Raw genomic sequence first — 23,969 nt, forward strand, 5'->3', positions numbered from 1 at the left:
ACTAATAAATAAATGCATTTACCTAAGTAAGCTTAAGTAAATAGAATAAATAATTAGTAAATTAATTATTTACTCTAACAGATCCTAGCCAAGGTGAGGTTACCCTCTTGACTATCGGTGTTTACTAGTGACTTCTGAGTTTTTGGTACATTGTTTGCCATTGGTGATTATTCTATAGCCTCAAGATCAACTGTCATCGTATCTTTGCCTTTATTCGATGATGTTTTCTTTGTGCTTGAATGAGTCACCCTTTTAGCCTTAGGAGTCTCTGCTTGAACTTGAAGTTGAAGCAATTGTGGGATTGCTTTAGCTTCAACTTGAAATGAACCTACAATAAGACCATGAACACCTTGGTTAGTGATAGCTTTTTGCTTTTGGGAGGACTTTTTACTTTTGGTTTTTGAAGACTTTCTAGATGGATCAAGGGCAACAATATTTTTTTGATTTTATCCAAATTTCAGTCCTAGTCAGCACATCTTTAGTGCGAGAAAATAGAGCATCTTCTTCTCTTCTTTCCCAATCAATCTTTGGACTAGGCATGCATTCGATTTGGTCAATATAAAATGGATCAATTACTTCTTTTGAATCCTCCTCTTTTAACCCGTATGTGTCAAGATCAACATTAAACATATTAATTTTCTTAACTGTTAACCTCAACCATAGACTTTTTCTTACTTTGAACTCATAAGGACAATTTGCCTAGTAGTCTTCTAACTATGGGATGTGAACAAAAGAAACTGTATTTTTAAAATTGTTCCTGACAAATCCTGTGTAATCAAAATTTTCTCGAGGGGAAAAAGACTTGAAACATAGATGGGTTAATGCTTCTCTTGTCAACATGTCTTGTTTTAGATTAGGAAATTTGTAGTGGCCGATTTCAATGGGAAAGAAAACAGAAGAAGACTTCTTAGAAATCTCCAAAGACTCCACCAAAGAAACAAATTGTCTACACAATTCAGATAAAACAACAGGGTCTAGGCAATAACGAGGCAACTTTAATGGTTCACCTGAATAACCACCCATTATGAGGTACATGAACTTAGGATACTAAATATAGAAATAGCCATAGACTTGTATATCTTGCATTGCTTCTTTAGATAATCTATTATTTATGTGACCCTAAAGTTCAAAAATTTGCTTTCCTAGGAAGACATTATTTACCCTTATGAACTCTTTACATAAAGCAGCCTCTTGGAGATCACTATAGTATTGGTAAATAGGCATTTCATCTATCCATGGTGAATGTGGAAGACCTTCCCATTCTTTGGATGCTGCCAAGACATGGACTAAAAATGGGGATAGGAAAAATGGACCAAAATTGTTGACAATCACTAATCCATTGGTAAATTCTCAACAATTAGTTCAGCCCAATCAATGAACTTATCCCCTTCAAAAATCTTTTGGATGAAGAAATCCATCCATGTCTCCCAATGAAATGCATGCTTGTTTCCTTTGACTCTGTTCAATAAAAGCACGATGATGTTCAATGGTTAACGGTTTGGGCAACCTTGAACCACCTTCTGTTGGTTTTAAGAGCCAATACTAGGCTACTTTATTGTCATAACTATTTTTCCTTTCAGCATATAGGCGTTCTGCCTCCTCAAATGTCCATGGTTCATAAGGTTCCTTATGAGGGATCCTAAGGGCTGAGTAAACACTAGTCCTATTGATTTTGACTATCACTTCCCCTGAAATTTTCTTGATACATCTCGTGTTAGGATCATAGTGGTTTGCGCATTCAATGATTAACTTTGGGCATGTAATAGTTGTAGGAAATGTGATGGCTTCAAGGAATCCACTATTAACCAGTTTTTGATATATAGGACCTGACTAGGCATTTCTAACTCTTTCAATTACATCGGTCAAGCTTTTGTTAACTAGGAATGTGTCACGAATCTCAAGTAATGAGCTAAGGAGACATGAATTTTCCAATTTGGGCATTTTGGGGTGAAATAATGTCATGGCTTGCTATGGGGTGACAGGGTCTAAAAGATGCAAATGAAAACCTTTCAAAACAAAAGCAAGCACAAGAAAATTTACGAAGGGTAATGGCGGTGCACTTATAGTTTGATAAAGCTTATCCTATGACACATTCTCCCTACCAGATGGCACTGAGATTTTCTTTTGCAAATGGTGGAATGAGCAGTGAAATGGCTAAGCAATGCATTTAAGGGATAACTTATGAAGAAAATCTCAGTACATATATGGTAAGTAAATATAATAATTACTATTCATGTGCCGCACATCAAAAAAGACCTTCTGAGTGATTTTTTGTTAATGCCTGTCAAATCCGCCTGCCTATTAATGCTCTATGTCATTATGAAATGATAAATTTACCTTTTCTCCAAATCTTGTTGTATCAAGACACGTGCCCTATTAACATCTTTATTTATTATTACACATGCCTCAAAAAATGTTATTATTGGGGCCCATTTTTGCCTCTTTTTTTACTTCGAAGATTGAATACCTACATGAAAACATATCGTTAGTACATAAAATGATATCGAAGTTGAAGTTGAAGTTTGAGATGTTCAGACTTCAACTTTAACTTCGACTTCATCAAGACTAACTCAGGGTAGTGAATGTGGACTTTGATACACAAAAGACAATGAGGAATGTGAACTTGAAATTGTAGTTAATTGGAACTTCAAGTTCAACTTCACGATCAAGAAATGACTCATGCATGAGATGCCTTATGACACAAGAAAAATATGAGGGTGGTAACAATCTGCAAGTGAGGTTGTGAGTTGTATCATATCAAAGCTCTACTGTTACTTTCTAACAATTGTATCAGTCTAGGGTAAATCCTTTGGAATAAGGTTGACTTAAGAGTTATTGAAAAATCCTTTAATAGGGTGGAATTCCAAGTGAATGGCCTAAAGTCCTCTAACAAGGCTCATTTTTAACAAGGTGACTAAAATCCTTTAATTGGGTCACATTTAACAGTGTGTATGGTAACCTTTAAGAGGGTTGGCCTTTAACAGGGCATCACTTCAAAAGAGTGAAAAAGGAGTAGCATGTTACTAGTGGTTTTTCCCAAACTGGGTTTCCACATTAAATCATTGTGTCAAAAGTGTTGATGAATGTGTTGTGTTTCATGCTTTACATTTCTGCAAGTTGATTTCACAGTAACATATAAGTTTTAGTTGATACACAATGAACACATGCATGGGTATTTATGGGTTCACTGAATTGTGAAAATTTTTATTTATACATCTTGACCTTGAGTAACTGATTTACCCCCCCCTCTTAGTTATTCTAAAAGAATTCCAACAATTGTTATCAGAGCCATCTGCTAAAGAGGATTAGTTTTAAGGTACTAGAAGCACAAAGATCAAGATGTAAAAAAGAGAAGTACCTGAGCTCAACAAAGATAACTTTCCTGCATGGAAAATTTTGATGAAGCTACACCTTGGAGGACTTGGAGATCATGAACAATCTTGCATTTTAGTGGAGCATATTGATCCAGAAGGAGCCCTAACTATTGAAGATATGGAGAAAAAGAAAGAACACAATTAGGCAATGTTGGAGATTGCCTCTACCCTAAGCTATGCCAAATTTGATGATATCAAAGGTCTTGATAGTGAAAAGAAGATGTGGGATGTCCTTGGCACCATCTATGGAGGAGATAAAAATGTTCAAAGAGCCAAGTCAAAGAGTCTCAGAGGTAAGTTTGATGACATGAGAATGGAAGAAGCTGAGAATATTGCTCAATATGTTGCTAGAATAAAAGAAGTTGTTAGTGCAATAAAAGGTTCTACTAGTAAAATAGATGATGATATTGTACTAAGGAAAGTCTTAAGGACATTACTACCTATTTATGTTATTAGAGTTTCTGCAATCCAAGAGTTAAGATGTATACTAGGAAATGATCTAACCCTTGAAGATCTAGTAGGTAGACTCGCTACTTTTGAGCTATCTAATTTTGACAACTACAAACCAGAGAGTATTGAATCAACTTTCAAAGAAAAATTGTTATTGAAGGATTCTAAAGAGATAAAGCAAAAGAAAAAGAAAAGAAAGATAAAATATGCATCCAGTGATAGCAACATAGATGAGGAAGACATTGAACAATTGGAAGCATTTTTGGCGAGAAGATTTCATAGAGGAAAAGGTAAGTTCAAAGGTAAATTACCCATCACTTGTTTTAATTGCAATGAAGTTGGTCATATTGCTGCAAGATGTACACAGAAGAAGAAATACAGAGAAGGAAACAAGCACAAAAATAGAAGAGAAGATGATGGTAGAGACTATGGAGACAAAGGAAAGAAGTCATGCTACATTATTGATGAACATGACTGTGATGAAGATGATGATGAAGTGGTATATGTTACAATGAAGGACGAATCTAATGAGGATGAGGCAACTACACTTGTGACTTGTGTGAACAAGAATGATAAATGGATTATTGATAGTGGATACTCACATCACATGATTGGAGACAAAAGTAAGTTCATTACCTCAACTTGTTATGATGGAAATAGTGTAAGGTTTGGTGATGATGCACCATGTTTAATAAAAGGAAAAGGGTCTATCAAACTCACAGACAATATTTCATATGACAATGCTTACTATGTTGAAGGAATGAATTATAACTTGTTGAGTGTGTCACAATTGAATAATTTGGGATGCAAAGTTGAGTTTGAAAATAAAACTGCCAAGATATATGACACAAATGAAAACTTGATTGGAAAAGGTGATCAAACTAGAAGTAATTTGTTCTATCTAGATATAGAAGATGCTACTTGTCTTATTGAAAATTTTGATGATGTATGGCTTTGGTCCAAGAGATTATGTTGTGTTAATTTTGATAATCTTATTAGCATCAGTAACATGAAAAGAGTTAGAGGTTTGCCAAAGTTGAAGAGACCTAATAATATAATATGGAAACAATGTCATCTAGGCAAGATGACAAAGTCAAGCTTTAAAAGTAAAGCTTATACCTCTAAAGAAATACTAGAAATTGTTCATATTGACTTGTGTGGACCTATTGAAGTGCAAAGCTACAAAGGAGATAAGTAAATAATGCTATTTGTTGATGATTACTCTAGGATGATGATAACCATGTTTCTAAAACAAAAATTTGATGCTTTTCAAATGTTTAAGTGGTACTTGGCAAGAGTTGAAAGTGAAACAAGTAAAAATCTGCAATGCTTGAGATCAAACATAGGAGGAGAATTCACTTCAAATGAGTTTGAGATGTTCTATAAAGATAGAAGAATCAAAAGATAGACATCTGCACCTATGACCCCTCCACAAAATGGAATTGTTGAAAGAAGAAACATGTCTTTAATGGATTGTGCCAGAACACTTATGATGGAGAAGAATGTTGCTTTGAAATACTGGAGAGAAGATGTAAGTACTGTTGTATATACCTTGAACCATGTTCAAGTCAAGAAAGGTACTCATTCAACACCTTTTGAACTATGGTATGGATATCCACCTAATGTGAAATATGTTAATGTATTTGGAAGAAAATGTTATATTCTTAAAGATGTTAGGAGTGGAAAGTTTGATGCAAAAAGTGAAGAAGGCATATTCCTTGGTTACTCCACAAGAAGTAAAGCTTACAAGTGTTTAAATACTAACACTAACAAAATTGTGGAAAGTGTAAATGTGAATTTTGATTAGTTTATAGAAGTACATGAGGTTGAACCTACAAAGGAACTAGAAGAATACAAATCATTTCTATACTTCTATGAAGTAATGTCTGTTGAAGAAGATGCTACAAATCAAGTTGCAAACCAACAACAAGTCTCAACAACTACTGAGTCACAACCTATGAATGTCAAGTTACATTTAGGAACTGAGCTACATCAGATGCTGAGTTGCAGAATGAAGAAAATACACATTCTAATTATGAGATCAGCATACATGAAAGAGATGTTGAAATATCTAATAGAGATGTACATAGTAACACTAAAGCTAAGAGAAAAAATGTAGTTACGAGAACAGAGCCAAGACTGTTCAAATGTGTCAAAAGACATCATCTTGTAGATCAAATAATTGGAGTCAAAGATGCAAGGCCAATGACAAGAAATAGATTGAGAAGTGAACCATGTTTGTTAAGCATAAAGGAACCTAAGATAGTAAAAGATGCATTGGAATATGATGACTAGTACAAGGCTATGGAAGAAGAAATTTAGCAAGTAGAGAAGAACAAGACATTGAGTCTAGTTCCTAGACCAGAAGACAAGAATGTGATTGGCACCAAATTTGTATTTAGAAATAAGCTAGATGAAAATGGTGAAGTGACAAGGAACACAGAAAGACTAGTTTGCAAAGGAAATGCACAAGAAGAAGGAATTGACTATGGTGAGACATTTTTCCCTGTTGCAAGGATGGAAGGAGTGAGAATGTTGCTTGCTTATGCTGCATTCAAAGGTTTCAAAGTCTATTAGATGGATGTTAATTCTACATTTTTGAAAGACATACTAGAAGAGGAGGTCTACATAGAACAGCTAGAAGGTTTTGTTGATAAAAATAATAAGAACATGGTACGTAGACTACACAAAGCCTTATATGGATTGAAACAAGCACCAAGAGCATGGTATGAGAAACTTCATACTTATCTTGTGAAAATTGGATTTGAAAGAACAGATGATAACAACAATTTGTACATGAGGACAAATAAGGACAAAGGTCTATTGTTATTTGAAATATTTATTGATGATATCATATTTGGAGGACAAGATGCTTTGTGTAAGAACTTTGCAAATCAGATGAAGCAAGAATTTGAAATGTTAATATTTGGAGAGATCAAATTCTTTGTAGGACTCCAAGTATATCAGATGAAATATGGCATTTATATTACTCAGTCAAAATATGTTAAAGAGATATTGAAGACATTTGGACTAGAGGATTCCAAATCAGTAAGTACACCTATGGTGACAACACTCAAGCTATTAAAGAATGCTGATTTACTTGAGGTAAATCAAACATTATACAGATCCATGATTAGAAAATTGCAATATGTAGTACACAGTAGACCTGATATTGCATTAGCATTGGGGATAGTTGCAAGATTCTTTGCTAATCCCAGAGAGAATCACTTGATGGTTGGAAAGAGAATAATGAGATACTTGAAAAGAATAGAAGAGTTTGGTTTATACTATAAGAAGAATGAAAATTTTGAATTGAGAGCCCACACTGATGTTGATTGGCCTGGAAACATTGATGATAGGAAAAGAACCAATGGAGGAGCATTCTTCTTAGGTAAAAGACTTGTTACATGGACTAGCAAGAAGCAGAGTTGTACTTCCCAATCTACTGTTGAAGTAAAGTATGTTGTTGCTGCTATCAACTACATAATCATTGTATGGATCAAATAGCTACTTAAGGGAATGAAGGAAGAAATCACAGAACCAGTGATACTTTATGGTGATAATACAAGTGCTATCAATATATCAAAGAATCTTGTTATGCATACAAAGACAAAGCACATTGCAATCAAGTATCATTATGTAAGGGAATTGATTCAAGATAAAGAGGTGAAGATGGAATGTATTAACACAAAGGATAAAATTGTTGATATCTTCACAAAAGCCTTACCTAAGGATGCTTATGAGTATCTAAGAGGTAAACTAGGGGTGATACCCCTATCAAAGGCTATGTAAAAGACAAAGGAAGTGCCCTGCATCAAGTAACCTGACATTCACTTAATACAAATTGATGTATTCAATCTTACTTTAGGAATTGCCTAAGGCAATCATAGAACTAGAACTACAAAATAGTCATAAGCAAGTTGATAAAAAAAAATTTAAAAATTGAAGAACCCGCAAAAGCCTATATCTAAATATATTAAAGATGCCAAGTCATTGAGTATATGTCTTTGGTATTTCTTTCAAAGAGGGAAAAAGTAAATTAAACTGATCAAGATGCAAGAGAAATAATGAAGAAAGTACAACATAAAAAGATCCATAAAGAAAGGGGGAGAAATAGCAGAAACTAATCAAAGAGAGAGAGAAATTAGAGAAAGGATCAAAACAAAGAGGGAGATATTACGTTGATCAATTTAGTATGAAAGAGAGAATTAAGAAGGAACTCAGAAGAAGTTATATTTTGTAACCTAATCAAAAGATGGAAGTTGTTGATAGAGGGAGAAATTTCAATACAAGTTTTATTTTTTGGTATTGGCTTACTATTTTAACCTAGTTAGTTTGATGGAACAAGATGTTCATCATTTGTTTGACCTAGTTGATTAGTTTGGTTTGCCATCAATGTCAAAGAGGGAGATTGTTGGTATCTGATTGAAAAGATTATTGAAGAAGACTATGTGTTTCAATCATTGATTTATCACTAATGTCAAACATGTTATTTGCTGGTAAGACAATTGCTTATATGTTTCAAGTACTATCACTGTTGGTGTAAATAATTATTCAATATTTACACTTACTTTACTTAGTTAATGCATTATTTTACTATTTATTTATTAGTCACCTAGGAGTATGTGCACTCTTGTGAGTTCTCATCTTGACAACACAGGAGTTCACACCTCTTTTATGCACGTGGTGTCTACAATACAGGAGTTGGTGCACTAATGAAGCACATGGTGTCTACAACATCTCCACTTGAGATAGACCTTGTCATTCTTATCCTCTCATCTATAGTGATGGATAAGACGTGTGCTTAGTTGTGATTCTTATCTTATCTCCTAGTTCTTTCTAGAGACATTCTAGTTGCTTCTTGAGAGACCTTTATATACAAGTGCTCCTAGTGTATTTGTACACACCATACAGAGCAATGTATGAGGACATACTCTGATATATTAATACTACTCCTTTTTTAGTCTACAATTGTGCTTGTGTTTGAGTTCTACGATCTTGGGTAAATCTTACCCTAAGGAAAATTCTTACATGGTATTAGAATTATACCAAATTCTTACATGGTATCAGAGCTCTTAGAGAATGTCTCTTCACATTTCCATTCGAGACCATCTTCTTGCTTCAGCACCATGGCCTGAATCTAGAGTATCGCAAAAGTTGAGAGCATCTAGAAACAGATCTAACCTCGCCATTGCATCTGGAATGTCAATTCAGTGAAAATTGGCTATAAAGTTGCCTACCCTAGGCCAAAGTCGATTGTTCGGCAAAAAAAATTTTGCAAACCAGTATCCGAAGGATCGATTTGTAGAATTGGTATGATCCTTTCATATCTATACATTTAATTTCTAGATCTGGCTTTTTTTCATCTCCATCTCTGTTATTTTTTAGGATTTGCATTATTTTTCAAAAAAAAATTGGCCATTGGGCCATAGGAGAGATTTTTTGCAAGTGAAGATTGGTGCTTACTGGTACAAATTAGATATTTGCATCACATTCAAAAGGTCAAAAAACCCCCAAATCAAATTTTCTTTCATCCAAATTGGACATCTAAGGCAAAATCTAGAGTCATTTGATTTTTGGAGGCGTGACAGCGGTGATTTAGGAAAAATAACAGTAGAGGTGATTGTAAGAATTTGCCTAAGAGCAAAATTCACCTAAGAACTAAGAACTCAAACACAAGCACACATTAGACCAGAAAGAGAGAGTATGATCAGAATGATGATATATTCAATATGCCATAATTAAGAGTACATTAGGAGTGCATGTATATAAAGGCCTCTCAGAAAGCACCAAGAATGTCTCTAGAAACAACCAGAAGATAAGACAACTAAGCACCTTATCCAACATTCTAGATGAATGGATAAGAATGAAAAAGTGTCATATGTGTGTAGAATATTCCTATGTTGTAGACAACATGTGCTTAAAAGAGGTACAGACCCCTATGATGTCATCATGATAATTCACAAGAGTGCACAGACTCCTAAGTGTCTCACAAATAAAATAATGCATTAATCTAAGTAAACTTAAGTAAGTGTAATAAGTAAATACTTATTTACACCAACACCCTGCCTTAAGTGCAACTTAGGGGAAGGTCCTTAAGCTTATGAACTAGGATGAAGATGCATAATGGGTCTTGGCTACTAGGCCATACTAGGTGCCCATGTACATAATAAAAATGAAAATTTCTCATAAAGTAGGGAAAGAGGGAAAACCTCATTGGAAAAACCCTCCCCCAAAAAGAGAGATGATTAAGGATGCATCGATGGATGGAGTAATCAAGACCTCCCCATTATGACATACATCTAGTATATACATAAGAGAATGAGAGAAGGAAGAGAGACAAAATAGGCTCCTCCCCCAAAAGAAGAAGGCCAACAAGTGAAAGCAACTCTAATGAAGAAGCTAGTCCAAGAATGTAGAATGGTGTTCCTCTCCTTAGGAAGAAACAAAGGCAAAGCTACACTACTGAAGATGTATGGTGGCCCTGAAACCTATTCAAGCATCCCTGTACTGATGCTGGTGTTCACCCCTTCCAACTGTATTGAAAAGAATGAATGCAGATCTGGCAAGGATGTCTATTGAACCTGTTCCACTGAACCATCTGTCTCCTCAACTGACAAAGAGATCTCCACTAATTTTTGTTCATAAGGATTCACAATCACACCAACCTGAGTAGATTGATCATGTAGAGAACGAACATGAGGGTCAAAGTGAACCCATGCAACAACTGTAGAAGAATCACCTTCATCAATGAGAAGATGTAAGTCCTCAAGTCTGTCTCCCAAGTCAACTAAAATTGGAGCTGGAGGACGAGATGTACCATGTTGTGATGGACCTTTCACTATGACAATGTAAGCATGTGGAAAGGACTAATGTGACCTCTCACTGCAACTGTCAATAGAACCCCATGTATCTGGACCTGTTGAAGCACTATCAGTGGTGTCACTATCAATATCCACTATGTATGATGTGCAGAGAGGAGTAGAGGATAAGCTTGGTGGACTTTCCTCAAAATGAACATCTATCTCCACAAAAATCTTGTGTGTCTCAGGATCCATAAGTTTATATGCCTTTGCATTGTCTTCATAGCCGATGAAGGTACAAGGCCTAGGTGTCGATGCCTTGCAACTCCTAGAAGATAGGTTTGCCCATGCTGGACAACCAAAGACTCTAAGGTGACTCACAACTAGTTTTTTATCGCACCATGCCTCAAAAGGAGTCTTTCCATCTAAGGTTGGATGAGGAGACCTATTAACTATGTGAGTAGCATTGTTAATGGCTTCAACTTCAAGTGTAGGATCGAGAGACTTGGCCTTAATCATGCAACTTGCCATGGTCCTGAGAGTCCTAATCCTCATAGCTGCAACATCTGTCTTGTACGAACTAAATGTTGGTGAATTCTGAAGATCAATCCCCTCAATTTTGGAAAAGTTCTTAAGTCTTTTGTCAACATATCTATTCTCATTGTCCACTCTTAGTACTTTGATGGCTTTCCTTGACTTCTATTCAACATGAGTCTTAAAGTTATGAAGCTTATGAACCAATTCATTCTTATGATGAAGGAAGTAGACCCAAGTGAATCTCGAAAAGTCATCAACAGATGTGAGTATGTAGTGGCCTTAGCTGGCTGAAGTCACTGCAAAGGGTCCTGCTAAAAAAATGTGAACTAACTAAAGAACAACTGGAGCTCGAGAAGACTTCCATTTATCATACTTCTCATTGAGATTCATATGCACTGAGCAAGATGAACATTCTCCCTTAGAAAAGCTGATATTAGGTAGTGTAGACACCTAAATTTGTCCAAAACCCATTTCGTGACCAATTAAATAAATATTTATTATTTATTTAATTCCCCTACCTTAATTAAATAAATTTTACATTTATTTAATTATGTTTTCCTTACCTTGATTTAAATAAACTAAGGTTTATTTAAATTCTAACCTATTCCCACTTGCATCTAATCCCTTTCACTTTAATTAAGTATGTCATTTACTTAATTAATTCCCTCCTAATCCCACTAGGAATTAAATATTGCATTTAATCCTATTTGAGCACATGGCTCCTACTTTTAACCCTCACCTAACCTCACTAGCCTACCTAACCCATCATCCTAAACCAACCCACTTCCCTAATAATGCTTTCTTTTCCTAATCATCCTAGCTAATCACCTCTTAATCCTAAGTGTGTTCTCACACATGTGTGAGGAATCCTCACACATGTGTGAGAGATGTTCACACTTTCCTCACCCCTCATATCTTGCATGTCTCTTGCACACTTGTCCTCTTGCATGAGAATCAAGTTGTCTCACACATGTGTGAGAAGCCATGATTCTCACACCTCATTGATCATGTCACTTTCAAAGGTGTCTCACACATGTGTGAGGAAACATGATCTTACACACCTCTTACACCTGTCATTGACATGTCACGATCAAAGGTTGCTCACACATGTGTGAGCATATTGCCCCCTTTGAATGGTCAAAACCCTAATCCACATGGAGTCTACTTGGCCTCCACCTCATGGACACCTCATTGATCCTGAGAGATCCTAGCCATCCATCTTGCATTCAATCTTAGCCATCCATTTTCCTATAAAAGGAGAGCTCTCTCCTCATTTTCAAAAACAATCTATTATCTACCTCATTGTTATGCTGCTAGATTTGTGAGCAACCACATCCCACAACAATGAAATCATCTACACTTGATGATTTCATGAGGTTTGCATTAGTAGTTTGAGTCATTGTAATTTCATGTTGTCTTTATGTTTACATGTCTTCTTTCATATTTTGAGGTTTTGCATGATAATGTAGGAATGTGCATTAGTTGCTTAATGTGTTTTCCTTTAGTTACATTTTTATGCAATACATTTTGGCACGCCCAGTGGGACCCGCTTCACGGGTTCAAACTAACGATCTGATGTGTTTTTGAGTGTTTTGTGAGTTTTCAAGTTTGTAGGTTGAAAGCTTGCATTTGGGGATCAAGTTTCATAAGGAGCATCTAATCAAGTCAAGGAGCCCATCATTGCATTTGGAGGACCTAAGGAAAGTTTTTTTGACATAAAACACTTTATATCTTGCTTATTGCTTTGTTTTCAAGTTCTAGGGTACATATACATTGAATATCCTCTTTGTTATTAGGAAAATTTAAAAAGAAAAAAAAAATACTCCCTTTTTTGTTAATACATAAATTGTTTGAAAAAAAAAAAAAAAAACTAAGGGGGGGTCTTATTTTGTTTCATATATGTTTAAATTAAATATAAGGGGGTTAGATTAGTTAAAAAACAAATCAAAATTTAAAAATCAAAAATCAAAAAAAAAGAAGTGGTGGGGGTACATTTTTTTTTAGTTTATATTAGTTAGTGTAAATTAAATTTAAAATATATATATACTTTTAAAATTCAAAAAAAAAAAAAAAACCTCTATTTTTAGTTGGGTCATGGGTCGGCCGCGGCACCACCCTCAAGCGGAGCAACCCGCGGTCGCGACGAACCCTGCTCCCCCTGCACCCCCGGCCGCCACCTAACTCGCCGCTCCACCCACAGCGAAGTTCGCCGCCTTTTCCTCGCTACCCCGCTCCTCTGGCTCGCGGCCTCCCGCTGCCGCCGTCGCTATAACCAAAACTCACACCAAAATCTGCAACTCCCACCAGCCTTTACTGCCTGCAATTCTTGCCTCAGCCACTGCCCTCGCCGTCACGTGAACCGCAACCGCCGTCGCAGCCGAACTGCGTCTCCCAAGCGGCTCCTCCCCCGCTTCTCCCTTTTTTGCGGCCCCGCCACTCATCTCTGCCCCGACCAAACAACCCTCTGTTGCCTCGGTCACCTCCGCTGCAGCTTGCTTCCACTCACCGCCTGCTACGTCAAAACCTAGCTCCGCCTCCACTACAAACCCCTGCCTCTCCACCTCAACGGAAGCCTGTTCCTCTGTCGAAACGTTGCCGCGCCCTGCACCCTCGCTCGGCCCGAAACCCACCCACAGCTCCGCCTCGGTGGAGATCCCAATGCTGCCACCTCCATCGCTTCCCTGCAAAACCCTCATTCCCGCAACCCGTGGCTCTTCCGCTGTTTCAACTGCCAACTGCCTCCGCCCAGCCTTTGCCACTCAATTTGCAGTGGCTCTATGTGCGACATCCAAACTTGCTGCCTCAACTCTCCGCCAAAACCCTTCCCACCTGCACTTTTTGCATTTCATTTTTTAAAAAAATTTGATATGTTATTTGACCCTCTAAGTATTGGAGTTATTTTCAATTTTATTTTTAAATAAAATTTATCTTTATTTTTCTTTTTCTTTTTTTTTTCCAAAATGTTCAAAAAACAAAAAAAAAAATTGCTTCACTTTCTCCTAACCGTCAAATTTTTGCTCGCAGGTCGCTGATGTCAGCACTGCATCAACAATCCACATGCTCTTCTAGACCATAAGGAGTAACCTTCAACTTGAGCATACGAGCTCCATTTTTGCAAAACGAAATATCACCGAAAAGCTGATTCCGAGCCTGTCACGTTGGTGTTGGTTTCATGAGATTTTGATGTTGTTTAGATCTTTGTTTTTTTCTATCAAAGTCCAAACTTTGTGCTAACCTTTTCATTGCAAGGTTGTTTCACGTTCGCTCTACATTTTTGATGCACTAACTTATGTTTTTGCAGGGATATCTTGTCACTAATCATATTTCTTGCAGATTTTGCCTTAATTTTTTTTTGGAATGAACATGTATGCATAAACATTCATCTTTGAATGCATGGTTAAATGCTAAACAATAAAATTCAATCTCGAATGCCTTAAGGGAATGGACATGTATGCTTTTGTTAGCGAACATTTGGAATTGGTGCTTAAAACGAACTCACACAATCTTGAATGCCTTAAAGGAAATTGATTTCATTTTCACCATTTTTCTTATGCATACGCTCGATTTACTTTCTTGTTGACGAATTCGCATTTCATTTACGTTGGCACTATTTCAAATTGGAAAGAATATTGTATGCTTTAAACATGCGTGTCTTCAAGTAGATTACAACACCTAAAGTTTCATTGAGAATGAATGCATGTCTTTTTAAACCCCAAGGCCACTTACGTATTCTCTCCCCTCGCGCCTTCGGGTGATCTTGGGTGCACAAGAAATAAGTGGTCTTGTTTTTCTTTTTTTTAGGAGGCCTGCTTGGGGATTCCATCACCCCTTGGGACGACCTCAACTCCAATGTTCTGGCGGAGTATAAGAATCGGGAGGTGAATCGAAAGACACCTCTCTTGGAAGTAAAATGCTGTCACTCTTGGCTCAACCCCAAAGAACTTTATACCTTTGGGAAGTGAAGGAGGAGATTTGGGTTACCATCTCCCCCCCGCTGTGTGGCAGTATTTTCTTTCATCTACAGATTTGGGCCTCACGTACCTTGTGTATATCGAGGACGCCTCTAGTTGAACCTTGTATATCCTAGTCGCAACCTTATAGGTTTGTTGGTGTGTTCTACGTGCTTGAATGTTCAAAAACCTCCCCATTCGAAGGGGACAAACACCATCTAAACTTGCCTTGTACATATTTCATTGTATATATTTTGCATCTTAAAACACAAAAACCCAAAAAAATCATAAAACCATAAAAATCCAAAAAATCATAAAACTTTAAAAATCCAAAAAAATCATAAAACTTTAAAAATCCAAAAAAATCATAAAACATAAAAATTCAAAAAAAATCATAAAACTTCAAAAATCCAAAAAATTCAAAAAACAATTTCAAAAACAACAAAAACACATCTTGGTTTACGTCCTCTTAGTCAAGCTATCCACATCACTTCCACATCACATCTTCTTTCCATCCAAGTCATCACCCTCATCCATCTAGTCTTCATCATTCAAACCATTTTCTTGACATTTGCATCATCTCTATATTCATCCACATCATTTCCTTGTCATTCAATCTAATTCCCAATCTTCATTCTAGTCATGCTTCATCATCATCCAGCTTCAATTTCCTCTGCCAATCTCATAATGCATTCTTAATTCAATCCTCCACGTCATCATCATTCTAATCCAATCCCTTGTCAAATTCATTCTTTTCTAATCAATTTCTAATTCAATCCATTTACATCTTCATCCAAAATCAATCAATCTTTCTCCATCTATTCAAACATTCTTCTAATTTAATCTTCATAAAATCATTCTACTTTGGTCATAGGAGCATTGTCACCACCATTGGACTTTCATTCGAATCTCACATTCACTTGGTTAGGGTTTTTATCAAATCAAATCAAACCCTAATCCAACCAAATCAAATCATATCCAATATCAAATCAATATCAATATCAATATCAAATTCAATCAAATCTAATTCAAATCAAATCAGCACAAAGTCCAACATTCGCTCCTAGTCCCAAGTTCATATCCTATCCTTCATCAAATCTTTCATCACTCTTCTTCTAGCATCTATGGATTTGAATTTGCTTAATCAAATGGTTGACAATCTTCAAAGACAATATGGAGTTCTACCTCCTGTTCAACCTGCATATCAAATCCATCCTCAATACTTCATATCCAACTCTCATCCAGCTCATGTTCATTATTCTTCTAGCTTTGACAAGGGAAATCCACCTCATTATCCTTCAACTCCATACAATTCCATTCCTAGCCCACACACTTCCTCAAACACAAATGACCTTGCTAAGGAAATGGAACAATTAAAGAATTATCTCTTGTCAAGCCAACAGCAAGAGACCACCTTCCATGCCATGTGTCATCTTCCCCCATGTTTTGAAGATCCTAGTCCTCATGTCCCATCCAACCCCAACCCTCCATGCAATCCCTTAACCATATTTCCACCTTCACACAATCCTAATCCTCCAAAAACCTCATCCCCACCTCATAAGGGGTTTTTCACATCACTCTTGGCTAAGTGTAAAGAACAAGATAAAGCGATCCAATCACCCAAAGTCATAACCCTAGTGCCATTTCAAAACCTTTCTCCAAAGCATGACATTATAGGTTCATCTTCTCCTCTAGATCCGAGCATTTTTCCATCCCATCCTTCCCCTATCCCTCAAGATCTGTTTACCCCTCCTAGTCCATCTCATGATTCTATTCCTAACCAAGATCGAGACATTCCATGTACCATGCACATTACTGCTTCCACTCCATTTCACAAGTTAGCATCCATAGATCCTCCCCTTCATACTGAAGTTCCTTCCACTCCATCCACTCATATTCTTCTATGTCAAGATCAAATCAATCCATCTCATGGTTTCATTCCCTCCCCTCCATTATGTGATCCTATTCCATCTCATGATCCACTCATTCCGCTTCATGATCCCCTTCTAAGTCAAGATCAAAGTACCCCTTCATTTCCCTTTCATGATCCCACTCCATCTCATGATCCTATTATCCCCCATCATCCCCTTCATGATCCTAATCCTCCACATGATCCTATCATACCTGTCCAATCCACTCATGAATCCCATCTACCTGGACTTGCATCTTGTGTTGAAAATGCTAAGTATCCCATTGAAGAAAACATGGCTCAAGATGTAGGTACATCTTCCACTTCTTCCAACTCCAAAATTCCTCCATCCAAACCTAAAGCTTCCCATCATTCCTATTCCAAGTCCATTCTAGGTCCTTATCTTCCATCCATTCTAGGTCCCTACGTTCCATTATCCCACCCTTCATCCCTTCCATCCATTTTGGGTCCTTACATACATCCATCCACCGTATCCATATTTTCCCCTTCGTCCCTTCATGGCCCTACTAAAGATCAACAAAGGCACACATCCTTGACTTCCTTCCAACGTTCACAATCCATAAGCTCTCCATCTCATCCATGCACCCATACCATAGCCAATGGAAGCAAATTTGATGCTAAAGAAAAAGAAAATAAAGCTAAAAATCCACAAAAGCCCAAGGATCAACATGTCCACTCTAAACGACATGTTCAAGAAAAGAAAAATCTGATCCAAAGCACAATCAACAGGCCGCAAAAGCTGAAAATCAAAAATGCAAAAATTTTGTGGATACCAAAGCTACTTAATGTAGCAATGAATCTCAAAGAAAGATTCACATTGGCATCCAATCTTTCTAATCCAAAGGCTTCCACATCCATTTTGGGTCCTTATATACCCAAGTCCATCATCCTAAATCCATCATCTCCTTCCTCTATTTTGGGTCCCTTTATCCCAAAATTCAAACTTTCCCCTACATATCCCCCACAATTTCCTCCTTTCCATCACCCTTCAAGGTGTGTGCCAATGAAGATCTTTCCACTTCCTTCACAAGTCTTCCAACCTAGAATCCATCAACCATGTCTTCCTCCCACCCACTCCACCCCCTTAATCCAACCTTTTTCATAAGTTATTTTCCTCCATTCACCATCCTACCAACATCTATGAGCAAATAGTAAAAATTCCTTGAAAATTAAAAAAGAACAATATCAAGGGATACCATCCATGTATATGGATGCTTGAGTCCTCCCTTCATTCTCCTATCATGTATCCCTTCATTCACTTTTCCTTGTCCACTTGCACTCTACATTGGGGGCAAGCTCCAGCCATACCACACTTCCATACAGATCTTCCATACTTTCATCTCATGTTCATCCATTTCCATCTTTGATCTTGACTTTCACTTTCCTTCCATCCATCTATGCACTTTCCATATCCCTTGCGCATTATCCACACATTTTCCTACATGCTTCCATCATCCTTTTACATATTTGATCTTGACATACCATCCATATCTTGCATTCCATAGTCCCTATCCTGTTTATTTCATCCATTTTCCATCCATACTCCTACGTATTTCCATCCCCCTTTCATATGTCCTTGATCTTGGTTATCCCTACCTTTCATCCAATTCATATCTCACATTGCATCCATACCCTTCATATCATTATCCATTTTTCATACTCTCCCTCCCATATCCCTTGTTCATTCCGCTTTCATCCCCATGCTCATGATCACCCTTAGAGGCACAATAACAAAATGTTCATACATGCTTTGGAAGAGCACATGCCTTCTCTTCCTCCATACGCTAAGCCTTCGTGCCATTTTCCCATTTTCATGCATCCTTTCCCACTATATCTCCTGCCCTTTTCATGCATCCTTTCCTGCCATATTTTCCACCATATTCCTATCCTTGGTATGGGGCATTTGGACTCCTTTGAAACATGGTCCTTGGCTCCACTTTTTTTTTTCAACACCATATCATTGGCCCGTCATATCCTTTCACCATTCCTTGCATCCACCAACATCACATTGCTTTTCCTCCATTTCCCATACCTTGACCCTCCCTTGTCATTGGTTCCATTCTATTCATTATATCTCACATTCATTCAATCCATTCATTTTATCCATTCTCTCACACATTCATCTAATTTATATGCATTCATTCATATCACATTCAATCTAATTCTTCTAATCACTTCAATCACATTCATTCATCCTCTACTTCAATCAAATCTCCCTCCTTCTAATCCTTTCACATCAAATCAATTTCGATCCTACTCTCCTCATTTTTCATCCTATCAATATCTATTCTTCCCATCTCATCCACGATCATTCTTCTATCTGCCATAAAATTAAAAATTAAAAACATATCAACTATGCAATCAATACTAATTCAATCAATCTAATCTTGTAATCTTCTACATCAATCCCTAATCAATTCATCAATTTGACCTAATCAACTGATAATCCATTTCTTATATTCAAACATCATTATCATGGGATGAATCCTTCCCAATCCTTGGATGTGCATTACGCTTAGCATTAGCTTTGCCATCCTTAATCAATCATTGTCAATCAATCCATTCATGGGTTTTCAGCTTGACTAGGGGCAAAATGGTGGTTTGATTTTGGTTTCTTGTGCATGATTGCTTGATTACTTGTATGCATTAGCATTTTTTGCATTTATCATGGTCTTTGCATCCTATTGTCCCCAGAAATCATGGTCTTCCATATCATGGTTTCATAAGGCATATGGTTGTATTAGACCCTTGTTTTCATGTACTTGACACATTGTCATCTTGGTTCCTCATACCTTGGTGCATAGTGTTAAATACAATATCAAACTTAGGTTGTTCACACCATTGTAGCATAACTTTTTTTCTCTTCCTTCCCATTTCGAGAGAACATTCGTGTTCTCCTAACCCACATGTCCTCTCGAGGGGGCATACCCTTCCACCCTCGTCATCCTTCCTCATCCTTTCATGACTGGGGCATCACACTACTAGTATTATCCTCCTAGCCACTATATTTTATTCTTCTTTGATATAACATTACTAATGCTATATCAAACAGGGGCAAAATGTAGACACCTAAATTTTTCCAAAACCCATTTCGTGACCAATTAAATAAATATTTATTATTTATTTAATTCCCTTACCTTAATTAAATAAATTTTACATTTATTTAATTCTGTTTTCCTTACCTTGATTTAAATAAACTAAGGTTTATTTAAATTCTAACCTATTCCCACTTGCATCTAATCCCTTTCACTTTAATTAAGTATGTCATTTACTTAATTAATTCCCTCCTAATCCCACTAGGAATTAAATATTGCATTTAGTCTTATTTGAGCACATGGCTCCTACTTTTAACCCTCACCTAACCTCACTAGCCTACCTAACCCATCATGCTAAACCAACCCACTTCCCTAATCATGCTTTCTTTTCCTAATCATCCTAGCTAATCACCTCTTAATCCTAAGTGTGTTCTCACACATGTGTGAGAGATGTTCACACTTTCCTCACCCCTCATATCTTGCATGTCTCTTGCACACTTGTCCTCTTGCATGAGAATCAAGTTGTCTCACACATGTGTGAGAAGCCATGATTCTCACACCTCATTGATCATGTCACTTTCAAAGGTGTCTCACACATGTGTGAGGAAACATGATCTTACACACCTCTTACACCTGTCATTGACATGTCACCATCAAAGGTTGCTCACACACGTGTGAGCATATTGCCCCCTTTGAATGGTCAAAACCCTAATCCACATGGAGTCTACTTGGCCTCCACCTCATGGACACCTCATTGATCCTGAGAGATCTTAGCCATCCATCTTGCATTCAATCTTAGCCATCCATTTTCCTATAAAAGGAGAGCTCTCTCCTCATTTTCAAAAAGAATCTACTATCTACCTCATTGTTATGCTGTTGGATTTGTGAGCAACCACATCCCACAACAGTGAAATCATCTACACTTGATGATTTCATGAGGTTTGCATTAGTAGTTTGAGTCATTGTAATTTCATGTTGTCTTTATGTTTACATGTCTTCTTTCATATTTTGAGGTTTTGCATGATAATGTAGGAATGTGCATTAGTTGCTTAATATGTTTTCCTTTAGTTACATTTTTATGCAATACAAGTAGACCTTTGACCATATGTTTTGAGCAAAGTGGTTGAAGAGAGTGGAAGTCAAGGTGACCAAACCGCTCATGCCATAAATTGATTTGTGAAGTAGAGTGAGTTAACAAGGCTTGGGAAGGACTCTTAGGCACAAAGTGGGAGAAGGAATAAAGCCTCTTGTCATTATTGACTTTCCTCACTGCAACCAATGAATCATCTTTGAGACTTTGCACCATCACTGAATCTAGAAAGAACTCAACTTTGTGACCATCTCCAAGGTAAGTGATTTGGTAAACTAATAGGAGATTGGAGCTAAGGTTTGGAATGTAGAGAACATCTTTGAATTCCCCATTTTCCATTTCCACATGTCCTTTCCCTTCAACTTCCATCTTAGTATCATCTCCCATGAAGATGTGTGGTACCTTTGACTACTTCAATGAAGAAAAGTCTTCCTTTGAAGAACCCATATTACAGGAGGCACCTGAGTCAAGTATCCATTCCAAAGAAGAACTTGTGTTTGCCATAAGTGCTTGCCCTTTATCCTTTGAAGAGGTTGGAGTAGAATCCTTGGAAGTACCTGGCACTTGAATCTTGTTCTTCTTGAGTAAATTCTCTAACTCATCGATTCTTTTTGTCTTGCAATGATGCTCGTCATGATTTGGCTTTTTGCAGTATGCACAAAAGAGTTTGTCCTTATTTTCATTACTTCCCTTCTTGTTGGAAGAATTGTCTTGTTGAGAGGAGGATTGTTGTGTCTCAGATTGTGTTTTTTGCTTCCACTGCTTCTTCTTGTTGCTTTTTCCTCCTTAACTTGATTTATGATCATCACTAGCCACCAAGGCTTTGGTCTTTGATGACTAGAGAAGTCCAAAATCCACCAAGTGAGATTGTTCAACAATCAACATCTTTGCAAATGCATCAAAGGAAAGCTTCTGATAAGCAGATCCCATGGTCAACCTGTGAGTGTTAAAACTTGAAACAAAGTTAGCGTACTCAAAAGGTAGCCTCTTTAGGATGTGATGAATCAACCTATCATTCTTCATGGGATTTCCACAATCTTTAAGAAGTGCCCTATACTCATTGACTTTAATGATTTAATCCTAAATTGTGTCAAAATTCTTAAGATCCAAGAGAAGTAGATCATCCTCAATCTAAAATCCCTTTTCTTCATCCACCTTACCATACAACTGTTCAAGTTTATCCCAAGCTTCTTTAGAGTTTGAACAATTTTTAATGTGAAAGAGAAGATCCCCTTGTACACAACTCCTGATAACTCCTAAAGTCTATCAGTCTTGATTTTGCCAATCAATGAGTTCTTTAGCATCAGTAGGTTTGGTAATTGTACCATCAACATAAAGACTAAATCCTTTTTCCATTAATCTACTCCATGCAATATCTTTCCATGTAGAATAGTTGTGTGAAGTTAGAGGAGGACATTTAAAACCCATGATGCAAAAAATGAAAAGAGCACAATAGAGAGACACAAAAAACATAGTAGACACCCCCACTTTTCACTCAATCAAAAGACCCCCCCATAAAAAAGATGTTGTTGACACTTTGTAAGTAGTGCATTTACAATGAGCCACTTGTCAAAATGAACAAAGTGGACTTTCTGATTTTTCTTTTACAACTGCCTTATGAGGCTTAAATCTGTCACTTAAGCACTGTAGCTCAAATTTACAACAATTCTGAAAAAAGAATCAAAGCTTTACAATGCCAAAGAAGGCCTAATTCTGAGAGTGTAGTGCCTACCCTCATTCACATCTTTTCTAGACTTATTGTTGCTATTATTATCAGACTTTGATGGACTACTTTTATGTTGATGGATTAGTAGTATTGTTTTGAGACTATCAGACATTATGTTATGGATTTAGAGGTTATGTGATGAGATCATTTAGACTTTACATTTCATGCATACATGATGATCATTATATTGTTTTCAGCTATTGTTGATGATTAGTTGATGGTTATTATCTAATGTGTTTTATTATGGATACTTACCCCATACTTGCATGTGTATGGTGTGTGTGTTTTCTTATTGTATGGCGTTTCTGATGTGGTTAAGGAAGGGAGTCGTAGTCACCTGCTTAGCTAGGATCTACACAATGCACCACTTCCTGCCATTGTCTATTTAGCTTACCATTATATATATTGTATGTACATGCATGGTTTTTCTGCAGGTTGCAGGTACCGGGTATCGACTTCCCTAAATTGCCAGGATGAGCGTACCCTATTATACTATCTCAATGATAAGAGAAGGGAGATAAATTCTCAAGTCCAAATTCCAAACCTTTAAGCCAATTGTCCTAGTGAGGTAGGACAAGTATCTGGATATTTTACCCACCGAATGTGTCGGATGACATAATTCGTGATTTTTAACCCTTTAGATTGATTTTGAGTGATTTGCTCTATGATGAGTTTTCATATTTTATCTTGGAGGTCTATGGTGAATTTTCTATTAATTAAATCTTAATAAATAGATTTAATTAATAAATTAATTATTTGAGAAAATTTCATGTTATTTGATATTTTGATTATAATTAATTAAATGTAAATTATTTGTGGAAAAAGGTGTAAATAAAAGAAAATTAGAAATTAAAATTAATAATAATAATAAAATAATAATAAAGTAGTAAATAAATAATAATAAAAGTTATAAAAATTAAAATGAAAGTTATAAAGATTAAAATGGAAGTTATAAATATTTAATAGAAAATTATATTAAAAGTGAATTGGAGTTATAAGCTTGCATGGGAGTTAACGCACTTTTCTATTTTTCAAGTGTCAACAACACGAGGGTTAGTGCATCAATTAAGCACA

This window comes from Cupressus sempervirens, chromosome 3 (genome assembly GCF_028749045.1).
Source record: "Cupressus sempervirens isolate cs-2001-9-10 chromosome 3, ASM2874904v1, whole genome shotgun sequence".
NCBI lineage: Eukaryota > Viridiplantae > Streptophyta > Pinopsida > Cupressales > Cupressaceae > Cupressus > Cupressus sempervirens.